This window comes from Ochotona princeps, chromosome 20 (genome assembly GCF_030435755.1).
Source record: "Ochotona princeps isolate mOchPri1 chromosome 20, mOchPri1.hap1, whole genome shotgun sequence".
Taxonomy (NCBI): domain Eukaryota; kingdom Metazoa; phylum Chordata; class Mammalia; order Lagomorpha; family Ochotonidae; genus Ochotona; species Ochotona princeps.
The window spans coordinates 40,278,859-40,299,561 of record NC_080851.1 but is presented as its reverse complement, the minus strand read 5'-3'; the positions used below and the strand labels follow the sequence as shown (position 1 = coordinate 40,299,561).

General features: G+C 43.7%; 1 protein-coding gene and 1 long non-coding RNA gene across 3 annotated transcripts in view; both read right to left on the bottom strand.

The window, feature by feature from the left end:
* The window catches only part of LOC131482770 (cTAGE family member 9-like), a 565,689-nt gene that overhangs the window by 121,595 nt on the left and 423,391 nt on the right, over window positions 1-20,703 (bottom strand). The gene's annotated exons all lie outside the window — the stretch shown is intronic.
* Window positions 15,345-20,703, bottom strand: part of LOC131482781 (uncharacterized) — a 62,386-nt gene continuing 57,027 nt past the window's right edge. For both annotated transcript variants that reach the window (XR_009247273.1, XR_009247274.1), the window contains 2 exons: window positions 16,010-16,077; window positions 15,345-15,674 (listed from right to left, as the gene is read on the bottom strand). This is a non-coding gene — a long non-coding RNA (uncharacterized LOC131482781). The remainder of the gene's footprint in view (window positions 15,675-16,009; window positions 16,078-20,703) is intronic.

Here is a 20,703-nt window from a genome sequence, read left to right as displayed (position 1 = left end):
ATAGCCAGTGTCCTCAGGACACAAGATTCTGATTTCACACTGCTTCTGTAAGTATTTCAAATGTGCCATCACAGTGCCTAGGCTATTAATTACTCTAGTTCACATTTACATGAAGAGTTATTTTTCTTCCTTTTTAAAAAAAGATTTATTTTTATTGGAAAGTCAGATATACAGAGAGGAGAGACAGAGAGGAAGATCTTTTGTCTGTTGATTCACTCTCCAAACTGCCACAATGGGCAGAGCATTGCCTATCTGAAGCCAGGAGGCTAGAGCTTCACCCAAGTCTGCCACACGGGTGTAGGGTCCCAAGCCTTTGGGCTCTCCTTGACTGCTTTCTCAGGCCACAAGCAGGAAGCTGGATGAAAATTGGGGCCTCTGGGACTAGAACCAACAATTATAGGAAATCCCCCAGTGCATGTAGGACAATGACGTTAGCCACTAGGCTATCGCGTTGGGCCCTTTCTTCCTGTTTTAAAGTTGTTCTCTTCAACCTGTTTGTTGTGAGATGGGACAATGTATTCCCTGACTCCATCAGATGCCATGACCACAACAATAGCAAACAATGCCCAAACACAGAGGCAGCCCACTCAAGGACAAAGGAAGGGGACAGGGACAACAGAACTGAACACTCCTCAGGGGACACAGCTATATCATCACCTCTCCCAGTGGACCTGCCTGCACCTGCGTCACCCTCTCAAGCAGTTATTCATTTTCACAACATGATCCTACCTTTCAAAGGAGGTCCCTCTGGACAAAAAGATCATCCTGTTGGGCCAGTGTTACCAATCAGGAAGCCAGCTGATGGTCTCTGGGGATCTGGCCTGTTCACCAAAGCTGCCTAGTGGACAGTGGTTCTGCAATGTCAGAATAAGGACTTCCTGAAATCACAGACAAAGGAATACTGGGAGCACCAGGAGGCTCCACAGGGAACATTAGAAGCATAGCCAGTGCCATATATACCTGCAAGAGCTCACAGAGCCCTGAGCCTGCAACTCTGTTGAGACAACAAAGTGGCCACAGAGACAGATAGCAGACAAGAGGGAGAAGGTAGGAGGAGGGACAGGAGGAGATGTGGAGCAGCGTAATGTGCAGGAGCCAACTCATTACCACCTAACCAAGCCATCTAGGACGTGGAAAAGCAGAGTCGGGGTGGAACAGAGGTGTGTTCACGTGGTCATCAAAAAGCATGGGTGGAGCATCACAGCATAACAACTCATGGTGAGTTTACACTGGAAATGGACAGCTGAGAGACACAGTACCTCAAGTCTACCTTACAAACTACACATCCAAAAAACAACAGAGGAGAAGAGAAGAGACACCAGTGTCACTGGGGGCAATGTCCATGCAGGAAGTCTGCACTATCCACCAGTCCAAACATCAGGGATGGGCCCCTCACAGACCCTGGAGTGAAAGAGTAATACAGCCACTCCACACAAGTAAAGGCTTGCTTGGTGGCTTATAATGTGATCAGTCCTGGAGAAGATTCCTGTGTGATGAAAAAAAAGGATATTCTGTGTCTAAATATGAAAGTTTTTGTAGTTACCAAATCAATTCATTTGATCTACTTTCTGGATGAGCACTGTTGTTTCCTTGCTGAGTTTCTATCTCATCAATTTTTCCAATGAGATTGATGAGGCACGAAGGTCCCACAATCCTATTGAAATGAATCCTATATCTCTCCCTTTAAATACACCTGCAACTGTCTCACACAGAAAGGGAACCTGCCATTAGATGTGTATAAATTTTATTCATTCTTTCCTCTTACTGGATGGATCCTTTCATCATTGAAGTTTCTATTACCTGATACTTGATTTGCCACATCAGCTCATTTTTCCTTTCATTTGTCAGCCTCAACAAATTTCAAAAACTCAAGATCATACTTTGCATACCACATTGAAATTCCACCTAACAACAATGAAAATGGTCAACATGTAAAAATCAACTAACAGAATCCGTTGGTGAGGACGTGGTGGGGAAAGGCACCCTACTTAACTGTTAGCAGGAGTGTCAAATAGCACAGCCACTAAGAGGAATCTATATATCTCTAAGTATGAAAAGTGCTCAAAGAAATGAAAATTGATCTACCATACCCTTTGTGAGCCATTCTGTAATACTCTTATTGGCGAATTTCTTTGTAAAATGTTATCAAGCTCTACAAGCACACATACACAGCCAGACCACATAAAGAGCTATGGAGCCTTACAGATTTTATTCTTCCTAAAGTATCAAAGTAAATTGATGTTTTTATTTTCATTCATTCAAAAAGGAGGGTTTTTTTCTGATTAATTTCCTCACTGACTCATAGGTCACACCATAGCATTGTTTGCTTCAGCAAGGTGTTTGATATCACCTTTTTTGATTTTTTTAACGGCACATTGGTCATTTAATAGCATGTTATTTAACTTCATGTTGTTATGGATTTTCTATTTTTCTCTCTGTTGTTGATTTTGTTTTATGGCTTTCCATTGAAGGGAACATATAGTGACTGTGCAGTAGAGAGTATCACACAGAGATGTGAAGATACAATGCAGTGTGCGTCTCTAATTTTCAATGAAAGATGGACTCCCAGTGAAACTGCTGAATGTCTCTTGACAACAGGATGCAGGACTCTTTGCCAATGTACATACCTACGATATCAGGATATACTTAAATAGCATAATCTTTTACATACGACTGATTGTGATGGACTACGCTATTGTAATGACATGGTGGAATTTAGTGGAGGAGCAGGGATCTGGGGAGGGAATAAGGGGAATCCCAGAGTCTATAGAACTGTATCATGAAACAATAAAATAAGTAATTAAAAAAAAACAGAACTGACTTTACCAACAATAGAAATCCTTATAAAATACTGGGTTTGGGTACAGTTGTATTATTCTTATGTAAGAAAGTTTCCATTTTAGTGTTGCTTTTCAACTTTGCAGTAGCCAGGATTAATGATTGTGTCCATCATAAAGAAAAAATCTATATGAAGCACAAATGCTTTTTAGATTAGTTAAATCCAGCTGCTGGAAATACCTTTATGTCATTACAAGTTAATAGCTCCCTACACAATGGGGCAAGTCTAGCAAAGAAATCAGAAAGTCTGCACAGACCCCCCCCCCCCAAGCATTTGGAGATATAAATCAAGGTTATGCAAGAATGGACTTCTGGGAAATGGACTGTCTAAAATCTTTGAAGCCAAAGACATGCACTTTGAATAAATGATGAAAAGAATATAAGGACAAACGTTAACCTAAAGAGGAACAATGAGCTTGATAAAGGAAACAACCTTATGTACAAAGTAAATGGCTGATATCCACAGTGAACCTAAAAGCAGCCTCCAAATGACAAAGACTTCAGATGCAAGAATAACTTTAACCTTATCCCAATCGTCACAATGAATTCCTGCACACTTCCCTGGGTCAATCTATCGCTAAGGGAAAAAATAATGTTAACAAAAGTATCAAGAAATTTATTTCCATTTTACATAGCCACCTCAGGATGGATGCTCACTGAGAACAAGCTAAAACAACCAAATAATTAGGATTAAAAAATGGTTAAACTAACACAGGTACGCAAATCAGGGAAAAGGTCCCAACGTAAGAAGTCATCAACAAACATGAGCCTTTCTGTTCCTGAGAACATCATCTCCACCATACACAGCATTAGAGGCTCTGCCCTCTCAGTGTCCTGACGCTGCACCTGTAGCATTAACTCTTCGCTCTTGACATTTAGCTTTAATTTCTTCCTGGACTTTATAATCATAACAGCTCAAAGATTCTCCTTCACACCTGGAGCTCAAAAAGTCGTTCTACCTTCCATCATTGCCATCTCCAAATCTCAAGTTGAAATGAACTACAGAAGAGTCTATCTCCAGAAACAACACTCCTTCCCATACCCATGGAAGTTTATTCAAACATTAACACTTTTGCCTGTATTTTACCTACTCCAATACATATTTAGTATTATTAATTAACATTCTACATAAAAGGCTAAAGATTCTTTGAATTTTGCCTTCATTTTCATGTCTGAAGTTAGTTTGTTCAGAGTCTCAAATTTGAATTTTAAAAATTTGCTTCTGAAAAACTCTTCCTCCAATGAATTCCAAGGTTAACAAATTTTTCCAGTGAAAAAAAATTGAAAGGTATCAGAAAATAATGAAAGGCTACATTTTGGTGTTTGTGTATACCCAGACTCAAAGTTTCTGGCTCTTCTTGCCTGCCTTGCAGTGCCAAGTGACTAGATATAAAGATGTAAAGGAAGAAAAAATACATAAGCTTGTGTCTCACACATAATGACATATTCATTTGGGAAGCACACCCATGGTGTAGTGATGAGCTGCTATAACTTTTTGCAGATTATATATAATGTGTGGGTATATATAAACACACATACATATTAAATCTAAATGTTAATGCACACAATTACATTTACAATTCAAACTAGGGCTTTCTCATTTTCTAAATGAAAAATAACGTATCCTTAAAATACACAAAATATCTTTTTTCCTGTACAGCTCTGGCAGATTTTGAAGATTTTATGACCTGATTGAATCCCCAGTATTCTTACTTCAAATGTTCTGTTTCTATTATCATTGTCCACTATATGATTTGCTTCCTGGGGTTGTGCAAACATTTCATAAAATATTAGAAAACAAATAATTAAATCCATACTTTCAGAACATGCAATCAACATATTTTGAATACCTCAAAGGCTTAATGATGCTAGATTCTGGAAGAAAAATTCTTGAAACACAAAAGCAGTTGTAAATTTACCTATGTATGTAAAATGTACCTAAAGGTCATTTTTAAGATATAGGTATTAGCATTACGATACCTAAGATATTAAGTATTACTAATATTTGAGTGTTGCTACCCAAGCAGTATTATGATAACCATCATAATTTAAGTGTGAAATATTAAGTATTACTAAGTATTTCAAAATTAAGTATTTCAAAATGTGACAACAGAGAGTAAGGGCATATTTCATCTGCTGGGAATTTCTTGACAAAATTTCAAAGTTAAACTTGTAATTGTTTCTAAAGGGCTTACTACTATATAGGATTTTTTAAAATTAAAAGTTTTCACATCAAGATTGTACAGAGCAACCTTGCATCAGTGCCATGATAATTTAATCCCTTCTTTAAGGATCAAAATAGGCCAAGAGAAGAAACAGGAACCAGAAAAGAACACAAGATGGGTATGTCCCACCTCCCATCAAAATAAATTCTATCGTCATCAAAAAATTAAATGTCCAACATGAAACAAAACCACAATAACAGCTAGAGGACACTAGTGCGGTTGGGGTTTGACTGATGATGATGCCACCTAGCATTGCAAAGCAAAAAAGTCCATATTTAACAAACCAACCAGCACAAACCACTATAAATTTGATTGTATAAAAATAACATCATTGCAAGGCCACTGCCATTATAAGAATGTCATAGACAACTAATTCAGAAATACTCTTATTCACATCAAAATAACTAATTCCTCTAACTGAAAAGAAACTGAATAGGATAACAATCAACAGCTGAAGTAAAAAATGGAGAGGAAAAGCCGTTCACACAAATGAAACCTCAGGGCGGAAAGATCAAAAGTTCCATTTGCCAACAAACTTGGTGAAATGTCTCTAATAACATAAAATAAAATGAAAACACTTAAGCAGTACCCAAATTCTTAGGAAGACACAACAAACCATGGAACATATACTTAATAAACCTAGAAAAATATGTCTTTCAACATTCTGAAAACACAACCTGTATTACCAAGAAATCAACTCAAGTCAAGTAACTGCAGCGTCACTGACATTTTTGTCAACTATCGTTTCTTAAAAAACAGGGAAAAACAACCAGGGAACAACAACCAGGATCCCTGAGTGGTCCGCAGAAACAGAAGAACAGTAAACTTCCTTCGGGACTAGGGAGAGGAGCTTTCTCTGGTCCTTGTCTGCTTCCAATTTTGGGTCCCCACCCCCTCTCGTAATAACCATCAGGAGCGCTCCAGAAACCCCTCAAAACAAACAAAACTAGAATAGATAGACAGAGAACAACAAGGAAAGCTTAGAAACAGACAGGAAACGGTCAGCAGGGATGCACTTATAACTCACAGAGTGGGACACAAAGATCAGTTACTCCTCTCTGGGGTGATAAGGATTTCTCTGCACACCCCTCCCAAAAACGTTCACCTAAACTGTTGACATATGTCCTGTTAGAATTATAGAGTTAGACCACCTGAAAAACAGCCAGGTTCAGCGAAAACATGCTTCAATGCTATAAACTGCTAAATACTAAAATTAAAATAGGCATGAGACAGCTGAATAGCAATCTAAGCCATTGTAAGGTGTATAGAACACGGTTGAATATAAACCAAAATTGCAATGTCTATGAAGAAGTCACAGGTTGTGGTTGAGAACCTGCATTCTCCTATTAACATATTGGTTAATCAATACCATGTCAATTAATGCCATAATGTTGTAAATGGTTGGAAATATTATGTTGGGACTTTTAATTGATTGGGATGATAGTCTGCCGGCTCTACCTTCAGACCAGAGATGGTCTCACCAAGAAACCATTGAACTTACTAGGACAATAAGATGCTGGATTTTATGCTTGGTAAATACCTCCAATGAAAAAATGTCAACTGAATTTGAACTATGGAAATGCAACAAGGTGGAGCAATCCACCGTGGGGGGAGGGTTTGGGGAGGGGTGGGGGGAATCCCAGTGCATAAAAAATGTATCACATAATGCAATGTAATTAATTTTAAAAAATGAAATGCAATAAAAATATGTTTTAAAAAACAGGGGAAAAAAAGAAGTGTCTAACAAAAAGAAGCACCCTCTATGACTTAACAAAACAACTTCCTGCCTTACTAGAGACCAAATACCAGGCAATCTGAATCTATTTGTAAGTTCTGGAGTGTAATAGAACTTGAAGCCTCCATGCTCCTCCATTTTTGATGATTTCTGACATTATGCCTTAATAAAATAGAGGAACAAAGATTTGCCACAGTGTCAGAATCCAAACATCTGCACATCTGCCTCTGAAGACGGCTACGAAGGGGAAAAGCAGCAGATGGAAGTCACACATACGGCCCTCAGGTGTACCCCACGGGTGGACCAGGGTCCCAGTGGGAGGCCTTCTCAAGTTCCACAACACAGCTACAGGTGCTCTGAGGCCCCTCTGGTTGCCTTACTTTGCCCATACCACCAAAATGCACTGAAACCCAACAATCTCCAGCCAAGGCAATGGTCGAGCTGACAACAAGTCCCTCAGCTAGTGACTCTGACTCCAAATATCACGACCACGTGAGGCCAGGCTCCACGTGGGGTCAGGAGGCTCACACACCAAGCACATGAGGGTAGACCCTGTTCTGTGGGCATGAAGTGAAGGGGACTGGTCAGGGACCCCAAGAGGAAATCAGAGGGAAGGACCCCAGGGACTCTGCTAGGAACAGGGCAGGAGAACTGGAAGCAGGGCACTCACTGTGCTCAGGATGGCGACCTTCCTCACAGGTTGATCCGGATCTTCTTCGTCCTGCACAGCTCCAGGATCTTCAGAGTTGCTGCATCCCCAGCTCCGTGGTCATCTGCATTGGCAAGCACCTCAGAACTCAAGGTGCCAGGCAAGAAGCAGCGTGGGGTGAAGGGTTTCTATCCTGCAGCCAATTGGTTGAAACTGTCTCACCAATCAGGGCCACAGAGGAGGCGGGACTCCAAACTGCTCGCAGTGGTCCACCTGTCAAAGGAGCACACACCAAAGGAGGTTATGAGCCATACAGACTAACTGCGCTGGAACCATGGGTATGTACCAGGTCTCCCCAAGGCCAACCTGTGTGGATCTCCTACATCTACCTACCCAGGGTCTTCCCAAAGCCCATTCTGCACTTCTGGTCTTGCCACCTTTGGTGTACGCTCTCTCCTGAGTGCACCTTGCTTTAACTGCTCTGTTAAGATGACTACCTTTTGCTATCACCCATGAAATTAAAGATTGTTCTAACTTTAGTACCCATTTTATTACTTACTCACTTACATATTACTTAATTTACTATTTTGTCTTAATTTAAATAATTACTTAATTTAGCTTTGGTTGTGTCTTTAGTTCATTCTTTAATACATGTCTTCCAATCAAATTTCTCAGTTGTTCTGGATCATTCTCCATAGAAACAAATGTTACTTTAGTTCTAAATTTAATTTGAACATTTGAATTTGAGGGTGTCACATGTGTTACCTCACTTGGTCAGCCTATTTTAAAATGATGAAGAACTATAGTGATTATTAAAATTTCATTATTAAAATTATTAAAATTTTAAACATTACAATTTAAATGTCTGCTAGTAATCATGAGACACAATGAACTAAATGTTACAGCTGCTTAGTGATTTGACTAAGACACACATATAGTTAATAAGAAAACTACTGCAGGGGCCAGGACAGTAGCCTAGTGGCTAAATTACTTGCCTCAAATCTGCTGGAATCCCATAGGGGTGCAGGTTCACTTCATGATCTGTGTGCAGCTCTGATTTCTGGCTTCAACTGACTGAGACTCAGTTTTTGCAGGATGGCTGGAGGGTGAATCATCAGATGGACACTTCCTATTACAATCTCTCTTCCCCTCTCTTTCTCTCAGGTTTTTCCAGTCTCTTTTCCTTCACTTCTCCACATCATTCTGCCTTTCAAGCAAATACATTTTTAAGGCACATCAATCAACATATTACATACTATTCATAGGACAAAGTACTTCACCGCCCAAAATATATAACAAGATTCAATAGCCAAATTATTCAGTAAGTTAAAAAGCACTCTCTAGCAAATTAGTGAGAGCAAACTAGTGAAATCATGTACAAACACCCCACAAAATGAACAGCAAGGTAAGTGCTGCACATCACCACTAAGATATATAAGAAAATGATTTTTGTTTTCATTACTTCTATTTTAACATGCAACAAATATTCTATCCTGGGAACCTGGCAACATAAAGAAATAAAAAGTATTCGTGTTTCAAAGACAGAAGAAATGATTCAAATTTATAGATTTTATTTACACAAAAATATAAGAACAGTGTGTACAGAGATTAAAAAGATAAATAAAAAGAAGGAAGGATGGAATGAGCAGAAGAGTGTTTGCAGGAGAGGGAGGAATGGCATTACCAGGATATTCTTTTTTGTTTTCATTGGAAAGGCAGAGCTGGAGGAAGAAGGACAGACAGAAAGAAATTCTATCTGCTGGTTCACTCTCCAAATGCTTTTAAAATGAGAGGAGCCCGGCAATCCAAAGCCAGGAGCCAGGAATTTCTTTTGGATCTCCTAAGTAGGTACAGGAGCTCAAGGATTTGAACATTCCCAGGTCACAGGCAGGGACCTGGATGGGAAGTGGAGGAGCTGGGACACAAACCAGAACCCTCAGGCTATCTTGGCACTCTAGCTGGAGACTTAGTCTACTGTGCCATGGATCCAGCCCCAGGATCACCATATTCTCAAATCTGTGTCCATGAATCATGTCAATCTGATGTTTTTGTATTAACTCTCATTAACATGAGAATTGGAAACGTACAGGAATCCTATTTCATAAACTTTAGTAAATTTCTGATTACCAAATCAATATTCAAAATTCAACTGCATCTCTAGACAATAGCCATGAATATTCGGAAAATGAAATTAAGAAAAATTTGAAATAGTATTGAAATGAATAAAATACCCAAGAACCAATTCAGCAAATTTGTCAGTTCTATAAACATTAACTAGCATTATCATAGGAAGTATCTAATAAGATAAAATAATTGTAAGATACCCTAATGTCATTGGTTGTTAGACTTACTGCTGTTAGAGTAAGAAGTACTTTTTAATTTCCAAGGACATCAGTGTCTAGATCCTTAATCCCTTGCAGATATGCAAAGTGGGGCTGCCTGCCAGAAGATCTCGACATAGCCTTTCTGTGGTTTTCACTTCTTAAAAGTCGCAACTGGGTTCTCAAATGGAGAGAGAGAGAATTCCCAGAGCCTACAGAGAAATCCAGACAGGAGCCAAACAAAATTCTTTCCACCTACTATAGTTATGAAATTTTTACAAGCTAGCCAGACTCGCAGGGATGCACAGAGATTGCTTTCCTAATTTGAACAACTATTAGAATATTGCAGTTGATTTCTATCAATCTCAGTATATTGTCACAATGACCATAAAACAACCAAAGGAAGCAAAACAGAAAATAAGAACTACAGTGTATGGACACAGTGAGTCTCAAGAAATGCAAGCTTAAAATGAATGAAAACACAAGTAATTCTTCTTTTATAAAGGGATTGTAGATCGAAACAGAAATTCAACATGCAAATGTTACAAACTTGAAACTGTAAGATACACTTAAATAGAAGTAAGATGCACTTGTGATTGCATAGCAGGCTGAGCCTCTGCTTGTGGCACCAGCATCATGACTATGTAGGAAGACAAGGCTGGTGTTCCAGCCCTGGCCACTGCAGGCAATTTGGACCAAATGATTAGATGGGGTCCATTTATCTCTCCAATCTATCTCTCTCTCCCTCCTCTGCTGTCTTTCATCTCAAACTAATCAATCAAGTACACACAAAGAAATGAGTAAGGAACAAAACATAGCTCAAACTTAAAAAAAAAAAAAATGGGGCCCGGCACCATGGCCTAGCGGCTAAAGTCCTCGCCTTGAACACCCCGGGATCCCATATGGGTGCCAGTTCTGATCCCGGCAGCTCCACTTTCCATCCAGCTCCCTGCTTGTGGCCTGGGAAAGCAGTTGAGCATGGCCCAATGCTTTGGGATCCTGCACCAGTGTGGGAGACCTGGAGGAAGTTCCTGGCTCCTGGCTCCGTATCAGCACAGTGCCAGCCGTTGCACTCACTTGGGGAATGAATCATCAGACAGAAGATCTTCCTATCTCTCCTCCTCTCTGTATATCTGACTTCGTAATAAAAATTAATAAGTCTTTTTAACAATTCAAAAAAATGAAACACAGTGAAGAATGGAAGAAATGAGAGAAAAGTGCCTTTAAACATGAAAGAACAAGGAGAGACTGTCATATCAAGTAACATGTCATTGAACTTCAAAGCACTGTAAATTTCTATTATTCTTTCTACTGTTGATTTTGTATCATGACTTCATTTAAGGGGATGTACAGTAGTTGTGAAATGGAGACTGTCATATCTAGTAACATGTCATTTAACTTCATGGCATTGTGAATTTTTACTTTTCTTTCTGTTGTTGATTTTGTATCATGACTTTTCATTTAAGGGGATGTACAGTAGCTGTGAAATGGAGACTAACATCCAGATGTGAGGATGCAGTGTAGTATGCATTCTGCTTCCAGACAAAGATGGACTTACAATGAAACTGTTTACTATATCTTGACAGTAGGATGCTGGACTCTCTGCCATTGCTCATGCCCGCAATGATGGATATATGACTGTGTATGAAGAACTATACTTTAGTAATGATACAGAGGAACTAGGTGTGAGGGGAGGGAAATGGGGAGGGGATAATGGAATATGGAGTTATACCATAAAATGATAACAATAATAAAATGTATATTAAAAAAACATAAAATAACAAATACTTAGAAAATATGCACATAAGTCTTCCCTTAATGGCAACTGTTCTAAATAGAAACAAAACAAATAACGGGAAGAATATGTAAAGGCACACACATAATCCAATTATATTCTGGGCACAAGAGACTCACTTTAGGTGTAAAGATACAAAAAAGTTCAACACTTGCAAAATAGCATCTGATGGCCCAAGTCCTTGGGTCCCTGCACACACATAGGAGACTCAGAAATTACTCCTGGCAGCCAGATTCAGATCAACTCAGCTCTGGCCACTGTGAACATTGGGGAAGTGAACCAGCAGATGGAAGACCTCTCTCTTTATCTCCTTCTCTCTGGTAAATCTGCCTTTCAAATAAAAGTAAATCAATCTTTTTAAAAACTAGTAGGTCCGGGTGGGGAAAAAAAAGAGGTTGGCAAGAAAAAATAGTAGCCCCAGGGCATAGCACAGTAGCATAGTATCTAAAGTCCTCGCCTTTAATGCGCCAGGATCCCATATGGGCACTGGTTCTAATCTCCCCATTTCCCATCCAGTTCCCTGCTTGTGGTCTGGGGAAGCAGTGGAGGATGGCCAAAGGCCTTGGGACCATGCACCCGCATGGGAGACCTGGAAGGAGCTCCTAGATCCTGCAACCCATCAGCACACCTCCGTCCATTGCAGTTTCTGGGGAGTAAATCAGCAGACCCTAGATCCTCCTCTCTGTCTCTCCTCCTCTCTGTATATCTGACTTACCAATAAATGACTGCAATCCATAAGCCGGGGTCAATTCCCAGCTACTGACTCCTGACTCCAGCTCTCCAACGGTGATGGCTCAATAAGCAGGGTTCCAGTCTCCCCTCTGGGACACTTGGACTTAGTCCAGCTTCTGGCTCCAGTTCAGTCTAATCCCTGCTATTGAAAGAAATCTGAAGAGTAAACCAGTGGATGCAATTTCTGTCTGCAATTTCTGTCTGTATGTACTTCTCTTCTCAAATATAATTTTGTAATTCAGAAATTCAGAATTCATTTACATAATTTTCTCTATTAAGCTTCAGAATGTTCATATGTAACATATTGAACACACTTTAGAAAGAGATCCCAGAATCTGGAAAATTAAGATTTAAATAGCACATTTCAAAATAAAATTTGTCACTTACTTAGTTTAGGGTTTTTTTTTTTGACATTTCAATCACAAACATGCACTAACTGCTAAAATAAAATTTTAGAAATGTGCAGTTTATAATTATAGTTTCATGCTAAATGTTTGTAAAACACACCTTCTAGACAACTTCTTCCAAAATAAAAAATTATTTCAGGGTCTCGGCACAGTGGCCTCTCCGCTAAAGTCCTCACAGGAATGCATCAGGATCTCATATGGGCACTGGTTCTAATCCCAACGGCCCAGCTTCCCATCCACCTCCCTGTTTGTGGCCTGGGAAAGCAGTTGAGGATGGTCCAAGGCCTTGGGACCCTGCAACCACATGGGAGACCCTAAAGAGGATCTGGGCTCCTGACAGCTGGCGTGTCTAATATTCCTAGATCCTGCCTGCCTGGTTGCACTGCAGTGTGCTCCAGGACAAGGCAGGCTCAGAAGGTTCTACCCACCCTCCGGTATCCCAAGCCTGCCCACAGTCCACTCTGGAGCTAGGCCAGCTGGCTGACACCCCTCCAGGTCCCAGCCTGCCACCTGGACTCTAGCCCACCTGCACCACTTCCCCATCAACCGTTTCAGGTACACAATAGAGTCAGCCACCCACCTGCTCCCTCAGCAGGCTGTTTGGCTGCCCACTGATCTAGGACTGGACCCATATGACAGCAATCTGTAGCACCAGTCTCTAGGATCTGAATCCCCCGGCCCAGAGCATGCCCACCTCACTGCCACACTTACCTGTTTCAGCAAATAAAAAAAAATGGTTCATATGTGACCTCCCATGTTCCCAGCCTGCCTACCAGCCCATCTATTGTCACCCGAACTTGGCCAACACCTCATGCACCTCAAGCCGCTGGCCCCTGCTGTTCTTGGGTAAGGCATGCTTTTCTATCAGCAACCATCCCCACCCCACCCCTTGCCTACAGATACCTGTCATCCACTCCAGGGCCACACCAGCTGGCTAGCACACAGCCACATCCAGCATACCCACCCTGCCACCATGCCCACCCTGCCACCCCACTTGTTGCTGCAGAGTCACGCCGGCTAGGGCAGCATCCATCACATCCCCAGCCCACCTGTTCATTGCAACACCTCAAGGCTAGCTCCACTGAATCCTGTCCACACAAAGCAGGTTTGCATACTGTTCCATTTGCTGCTTCAGGGCCAGGTCCTGCTGCCCTTCACTAGGCGTGAACCCTAGCCTGCCAGCCCCACTGCCCATCTGTTGCCTCAGGGCAGGATGGGATCACCCAGTGACCATGCTCCCTCAGCAGGCAGCACTGCCACCTGCTGCTCTAGCACCTGGCCCATTTTGTCAGAGACTCTGGACACCGGCTGGCATGCTCTGTCATTCCTCCTGGCACTTCAGGACCAGGCTCACTCCCCCAAGGACTACCATGCTTCTAATATTCTAGGCAGCCAAGCACAGACAACTGGACTGGAAATCCCTATGCCTTTAGCCTACCCACGCAGTTGTACCATGAGCTGCTCCAAGAACAGGTGGGCTCTGCCAATGCTTGCCAAGCTCCTAATGTCCACCTGCCCCACTACCACCCCCAGCTGCTTGAGGATCATTCCACATTGGCCGGTGCACCTGCTTCCCTCCATCCACCCCACAGAACACCCCTCTCTTTCCCAGCTTGCCTGTAAGCTGCTACAGGGCCAGGCAGGCTCAGCTGTTTCCCACCATGACTCTAGCTCACCCATGCCACTCTCCCACCCACTGCTCCAGTGACTTGCAGGAAGTTCACCTAGTGCCATAAGCATGTTAAGCATGCATGCAGTACGCTCCAGGGCCAGGGGTTGCTCAACGAGAGAGCCCAGCCCACAAGCCATCTGCTGACTGCTCCAAGGTCAAGCCTAATAGGTCAGATCACCCTGTGTCCCAAGTCCACCCATTACCTGCTTCATTGCCAAGCTGGTTCCACTGGTATCCCTGCACCCACAGCACTGTCATCATCCATTTCATGGCCAGCCCGACTCTCCCGGGCCCCCTACCTCTGCACTCCTACCTCTCCACCCTGCCATCCTGCCAGCTGCTCCAGGATCAGGTGGGCTAGCCCAGTGACCCAGCAGCCCCAGCAGGCAATTCACTGGCCTGCTCCTCCAGTACCAAGTCCACGGCATACCTTGCACATCCATTCCGCAGCACCTTTCCCACTCTGGGGACAAGTCAGTTCAGTTGGTGCCCCCTTTGCTCACAGCACAATAACCCTTGTCCACAGGACCAGGCTAGCAAGCACAGGCTCCCCAGCTCATCTAGCCTGCTTGCCCTGCCACCATACCCACTGTTCAGGGCTAGGCTGGCTTTGGTAGCACCTCCTGAGTCCCCAGCTTGCCTGCCAACTATCAGTGCCAGGCAGGCTCAGCCAGTGCCCACAGCCACCACCTGGCAGCTGGCTGCTCCCGGGCCATGTTGACTGGGCTGGAGCCTCCAGTTTGCAGGCCTTCCATAGCCAGGTTGGCTCTGCCTATGCCTCCTGTGCCCACAGCCCTATCACCATCCTTTCCAGAGCCAGCTTGCCAGCCTCCCCATACCCAAACCATCTTGCCTGCCACTTCAGAGCCAGAAGGGCTCGGCCAGTTCCCCCAGCACCCACAGACACTGGCAGCCCACGGCTTCATCATCCAAGGGTTGGTCTTGTTCGCCTCCTCGCAATGAGGCACTTAAGTGTTCCAGACTTGGCTCCAGGTTCTGCTGGTTTGGGCTGCAGTCTTCATACACCAAAACTAGGACTTGAGATAATATGATTGTTCTTCATAGAGTCATCAAAAGATGCTGTTACTTGGAAGCATAACTGTGTCAGAGCTTCGTCCGTTCACATTCCATCCTCTGACTCCGGCAACTCTGGCTTGAAAATCCTACGTTTTCCCTACATGTCTGTGCTGCATCTCTTGCAAGACTGTGAGTTTCTCTTCAGCCTGGGCTCTAAGGGGGCATGAAGGAGAGTAGTACGTGACATAATGCCACTTCAGGTCCCACGTGCAGAGAGGAATCCCTGGAAAGGAGTTATTTCACAAATGAGCTGATAACATTACATAGGTGGGCAAAGTGTGGCTTCCAAATTAGTGATCCTACACAAGCTGCTGAATTAGGACCACATCATTATCAAAGAGTGAAAAGCAAATTTCTACACAAATATGTGACAAAAGTTTTTTCCAAGTCATATTTCGGTAGCTAAGTATTTCAAGTGGAAAAATAACTAGTACATAATTCACAATGAAATAGGCCAGATTCACTGGAAAATCTGTTACAAATCCTTATGACAAAATTACATCGTTAAGAAAGTAACAAAATAAAATATATTTTAACTGTTAACACTAAGATACTCACTTTTGCCTATCAGAAATGTTTTCTTTCTTTAGGTCTTCGAGGTTTCTTTCCGCAATATAAGCTGCCCACTTAAAGTACATGGAAAAAAATTAAAAGAAAAGTAAGAAAGGAGGAAGAATATATGAGAGAAGGTAAAGGAGGACCATATCATGTTCTGAAAACCACATATTTGAAATACGTGAAATACATTAACCACACGGAAGTTAAAAGTCTTTAAAAACATTTTAGGCACACCAGGGGAAAGTGTCATCCTGTTGACATGCTCCCAGCCCACCAGAAGGCAGTGAGGGGGCCGAGGCTGCAGGCTTGGATTAGGGGAAGGTTAGTGGCGTAACACAGGTGGGCATTTGGGTAACTGGAAGCTCACCATTAGGCAGGTGGAGAGAACCTGGGGATTTCCTTATGTGTCTGGTACTAGGTGAGGTGAGGAGAGCGGAGAGGAGAGCCCCAGGTCAGCATGCTGCTCTGGTGAGCTGGCAGACCAAGCGTAGACACCGCAATGGGCCTGGATCTTGGGTGTGTAGAGGGTTAAGGCACCAGGCCAGCACATATGACAGGAGCTTGGGACCCTGGTGGATGGCAGAATATAGGACCACCACACCACCCACTGGACTTCTGAAGACTGGGCTAGGCACAAGGCTTGTGGTTTGATTAGAGAAAGGAGCAAAGGGATATGGGGTAGGAAGGACCGTCCTGGGAGTATCGTGCAGATGAGGAATGGATCCTGAGGGACTTCCAACGACAAGGCCACTGTACTTGCAAGTAAGCAAAGGTAATTAGACCCAGTAGCTTGGAGGGGAGAGACCTAAAGATCTTTAAGGGTCAGACTGATGCACCAGCCCACATGGGAAACCTGAGCTAGGCTTGATACCATGGAACACTGCTGACCACCACACGCCAGTGCACATGAAATCTATGACTGGGGACCTGTCTGGCAGGGCTAGATCCCAGTATCTGACAGTGAGTGTCGGATAAGGGGATGGGTCACATTATGCTAAACCATGGCACCAACCAGGTCTGGGGGTGAATTCTGTGGGGAATATGTAGGCCCAATCTTATGGAATTACATTAAAAAAAAACACAATAGTTTGGAATTTAACATTAAATATGTCCACATAAAATGTTGACCTGGGGGGCAGGCAACTGGCACACAGCTTCAGTTGTTGCTTGGAATGCCCACATTTCCTTCAGAGTCCCCAGGCTTGATAGTACTTTTGATCCTGCTTTCTGCTAATATGTACTTCTGGGAATCACCCACTCAGTAAAGTAGACTAGACTGCTGCACCTGCTGCAAAATGTCAAGACCGCAAGCAGACTATCTCAAAGTGGTCACAGCATCCATTGGCCCATGCAAGACCTGTGGCTGGGAACAGGCCTAGTAGGGAACAACTGGAGAGTATCAGAGCTGGGACTGGGGGTGGGCCAGGCTCAGCCAGGCTGCATTACCCCACTGGGAGAGCTGAGACTGGGGCTGGGCCAGGTTGAGCCAGGCTGTAGCACCTGATGGCAAATGTCAAGTCCAGGGACAGACCATCTTAGACTAGGCTGCAGCACAGGCAAAACCTGGGGCTGGGAGTAGGCCTGGTTGGAGAACTTCAAGGACTCCCTTGTTGGCTACTGCTTCCACTGGTGAGTGTGACAGCTGGGACTGGGGGTGGGCCAGGTTGGGCAAGGCTGCTGCACCCTCTGGTGTGCATGAGAGCCAGAACGGGCATGCTAAACTGCAGCACCAGTTGGCATGTAAAAGGCCGGGTGCAAGTGCTTCAAGATCTGGAGCTTGGAGCATGCCTGGTAGGGGAACTGTGGGCACTGCTTGGCTAGGCCAGGCTGCAACTACAACCTGTCAGAGAACCAGAGCTGGGGTGGACCAGGCTGGACAAGGTGGTGGCACCTATCAGCACACATGAGGGCCATACTGCACTGAGCTAAGCCACAGCACACATGGGTGTGCATGAAAGTGGATGGGATATGGGCTGGGCTGCACCAGATGGTGCCATATGCAAAAACGAGGCTGTGGGGTGGGCCCGGTGCAGGTTACTCAGAATTGCCCCAACTAGACCATGTCACGCACTGCTATGCTTGAGGACCTGGTCTGTGGCAGGCTGGCTGGGCTGGGCCTTAATACGCATGAAATACAGAGCTGGGTCTGAGCTGATGAGGCAGCTACATCCACCAGCATGTACACTGGCTGGTGCACACCAGAATCAAGTCTGAGCTCACCCCACACGAGGTTTCATGGGAGACTCCCTGACTAGACTGCTGGACTCAGACCCTGGCCACATGGAACATCACAGAAGTGTGGTCAGACCTTGGCATGCATATATCAGGACTGGGACTCCTCAGGTGCTGATGCCTATGCAGTGGACACCATGCCAGGATGCATACAGAGGACATGATGGACAGCTTACCTAAGCTAGCAGAGGACCTCAAATGCCTGGTCAGAAGAGGGAAAACAAAAACAAATGGACAATTTCCTAGCCAAGCTGTGCAACATGTTCCTGGGTCTATGGATGCACTGAAGAGTTTGTCAACCAGTAGATCTTGTAGATTTTCTCAACCCTGGTGCACTGAAACCAACAACTTCTCAGAACTACCAAAATCACTCAAGTAACACCTTGGAATACTCTGCCACAATGGGGTCTCCTTTACCCCACTGAATGATCATCTCCCCCATCACCAAGTACTGATGTAGTTTGACAACAAGGAGTGACCCTCTTGTCCTCCTCCCCTGTGGACACAGGAGAAGAAAAAAAAAAGGAAACATTTGTCTTACCCACTCTCCTCAATGCCTGAACCTGAACCTCCCCACCCTGATCAGAGGCTCACATGGGTGTCCATCCCTCAAATAGGTAAACAATAACAAAAAAAGAAAATAAGAAATTAAACAAAAAAGAAAGTAGCTGGGTTAGGTCCCTGCCACCCGTGTGGTGACTCAGGATGGAGTTCCTGGTTCCTGGTTTTGGCCTGGCCCACATGGGGACCAGTGGAGAATAAACTAGCAGATGGAAGCACTCTTGCTTGCTTGTGCGCACTCAGTCTCCACCCTTATTTGTCTTGAATGGGAAATTCTATACCAGCATTAATTGTACGGCACAAAATTTGAAGAGATACCAAAGGAATGTATTTCTTAAAATTTTAAGCTTTCTAGATTCTAAATGCAAATACTGACAATTCAGAAAAGATGAAATTATACTAAAATTTACTTCAGTAAATCACACAATTTTACCCTCATTCCTGAAGGTCCTTATGCTGATCCCCCACTCAAAAATTACCAACCCATCAACTCCAAGCATCCTTCAGAAGCATCTTGACAGGATTCCTTGAACTTAACCATAAAATAGTCAAAAGACAATCTGACTCACCTTTAAAAAAACCAGAGAATTGACAGAGTTAGTCCCCAGTGCCAGCTTCAGAACCACCTGAAGAGTGCATAAACCGGGACTGAGAGAGACCTGGGAGGGAAAAAGTGGGTTCCCCCTTCCTGGGTCACTAGTCCTGCGGGAGGGCATGAAAACTAGGATAGGGGCTGGGGTGGCTAGACAGAGAGGCACTCAACAACATCCATGAGGGTTGGATGGTTGAGTTGGTTAGATGGAACTAAGCTTTAATACCCACTGACAAGTACAAGAGCCAAATGGGATGGGGGACAGACTGGTCTACTGCTACACATACTGGCAAACCAGGGTAGGGGGTGGGCCTGATGGGGGTTATTGTGGGTCGCCCCGACTAGGCTGCAGCTCCCACTGCTTGATGTAAGGGCCGAGTATGTTCTGGGCAGAACCAGACTGGACTGCAACACCCATTGGTTCCAGTGCAACTCGGGACTGAAAACAGAACCAACCCAGCAATTGCAACCACCAGCTGATCGGGGTGATGGACTGTGCCGGGCCCTGTGCTTGCTAGAACACACAAGAATCTGGTCTGGGAATACCTCAAGGTTTCTTTGGAGATCTCCCCAATCAAACTGCTGGACTCAGAACTCTAACCAGGAAAGGACAGAAGACAGAACAGATCAATCATTCATCTCAGCTATATGTTGGCAGTGAAATATGGGGCAAACGGAGACTTTATGATGGACCATATCAATCAGTGGACGACCTCATCGAGCAAAACTGGCAGCGATTCATAACTGGAGAACTATTAAAACTACTTGAGCAAATATCTCAGAGCATACCCCACAGCCGGGACTTGGGGTGGGCGGTAAACCGGGTGGGGCTTCTCCCTCAATATCCCCCTTTACCTCAGATACATGATGGAAACAATATGGACATAATAGTATTACCCACTTCCCTATACCCCCTGAACCTTTTTTTTTAACAGCAATTAACTATGTAAAGATCGTCAACAACAATACAATAAAAAAAAAAAAAAAAACAGAAAATTGGGGAATCCAGAATAAAGAGGTCTGCCAGTGTCTAAGAGCCAAAAGTTGGACCTAGAGCCAGGATGACACTGTGTTCTAACTCCTAGGCCTTTAGCAATATCTGTTCATGAGCCCTCAACCTCTTCCGGATCTGCTGCTGAACTTCACAGCTCAGAGATCCTGAAGGCAATGGTGCACACACCAAAGCATACAGCTTTCATGTAGGGACTTTTAGAATCTCATCCAATCCTATCCTATTTAGGATTACTTATTATATTACTGATGACTCCCAAATTGATATTAAATCCCAAGTTTCAATTTTCTTATACTA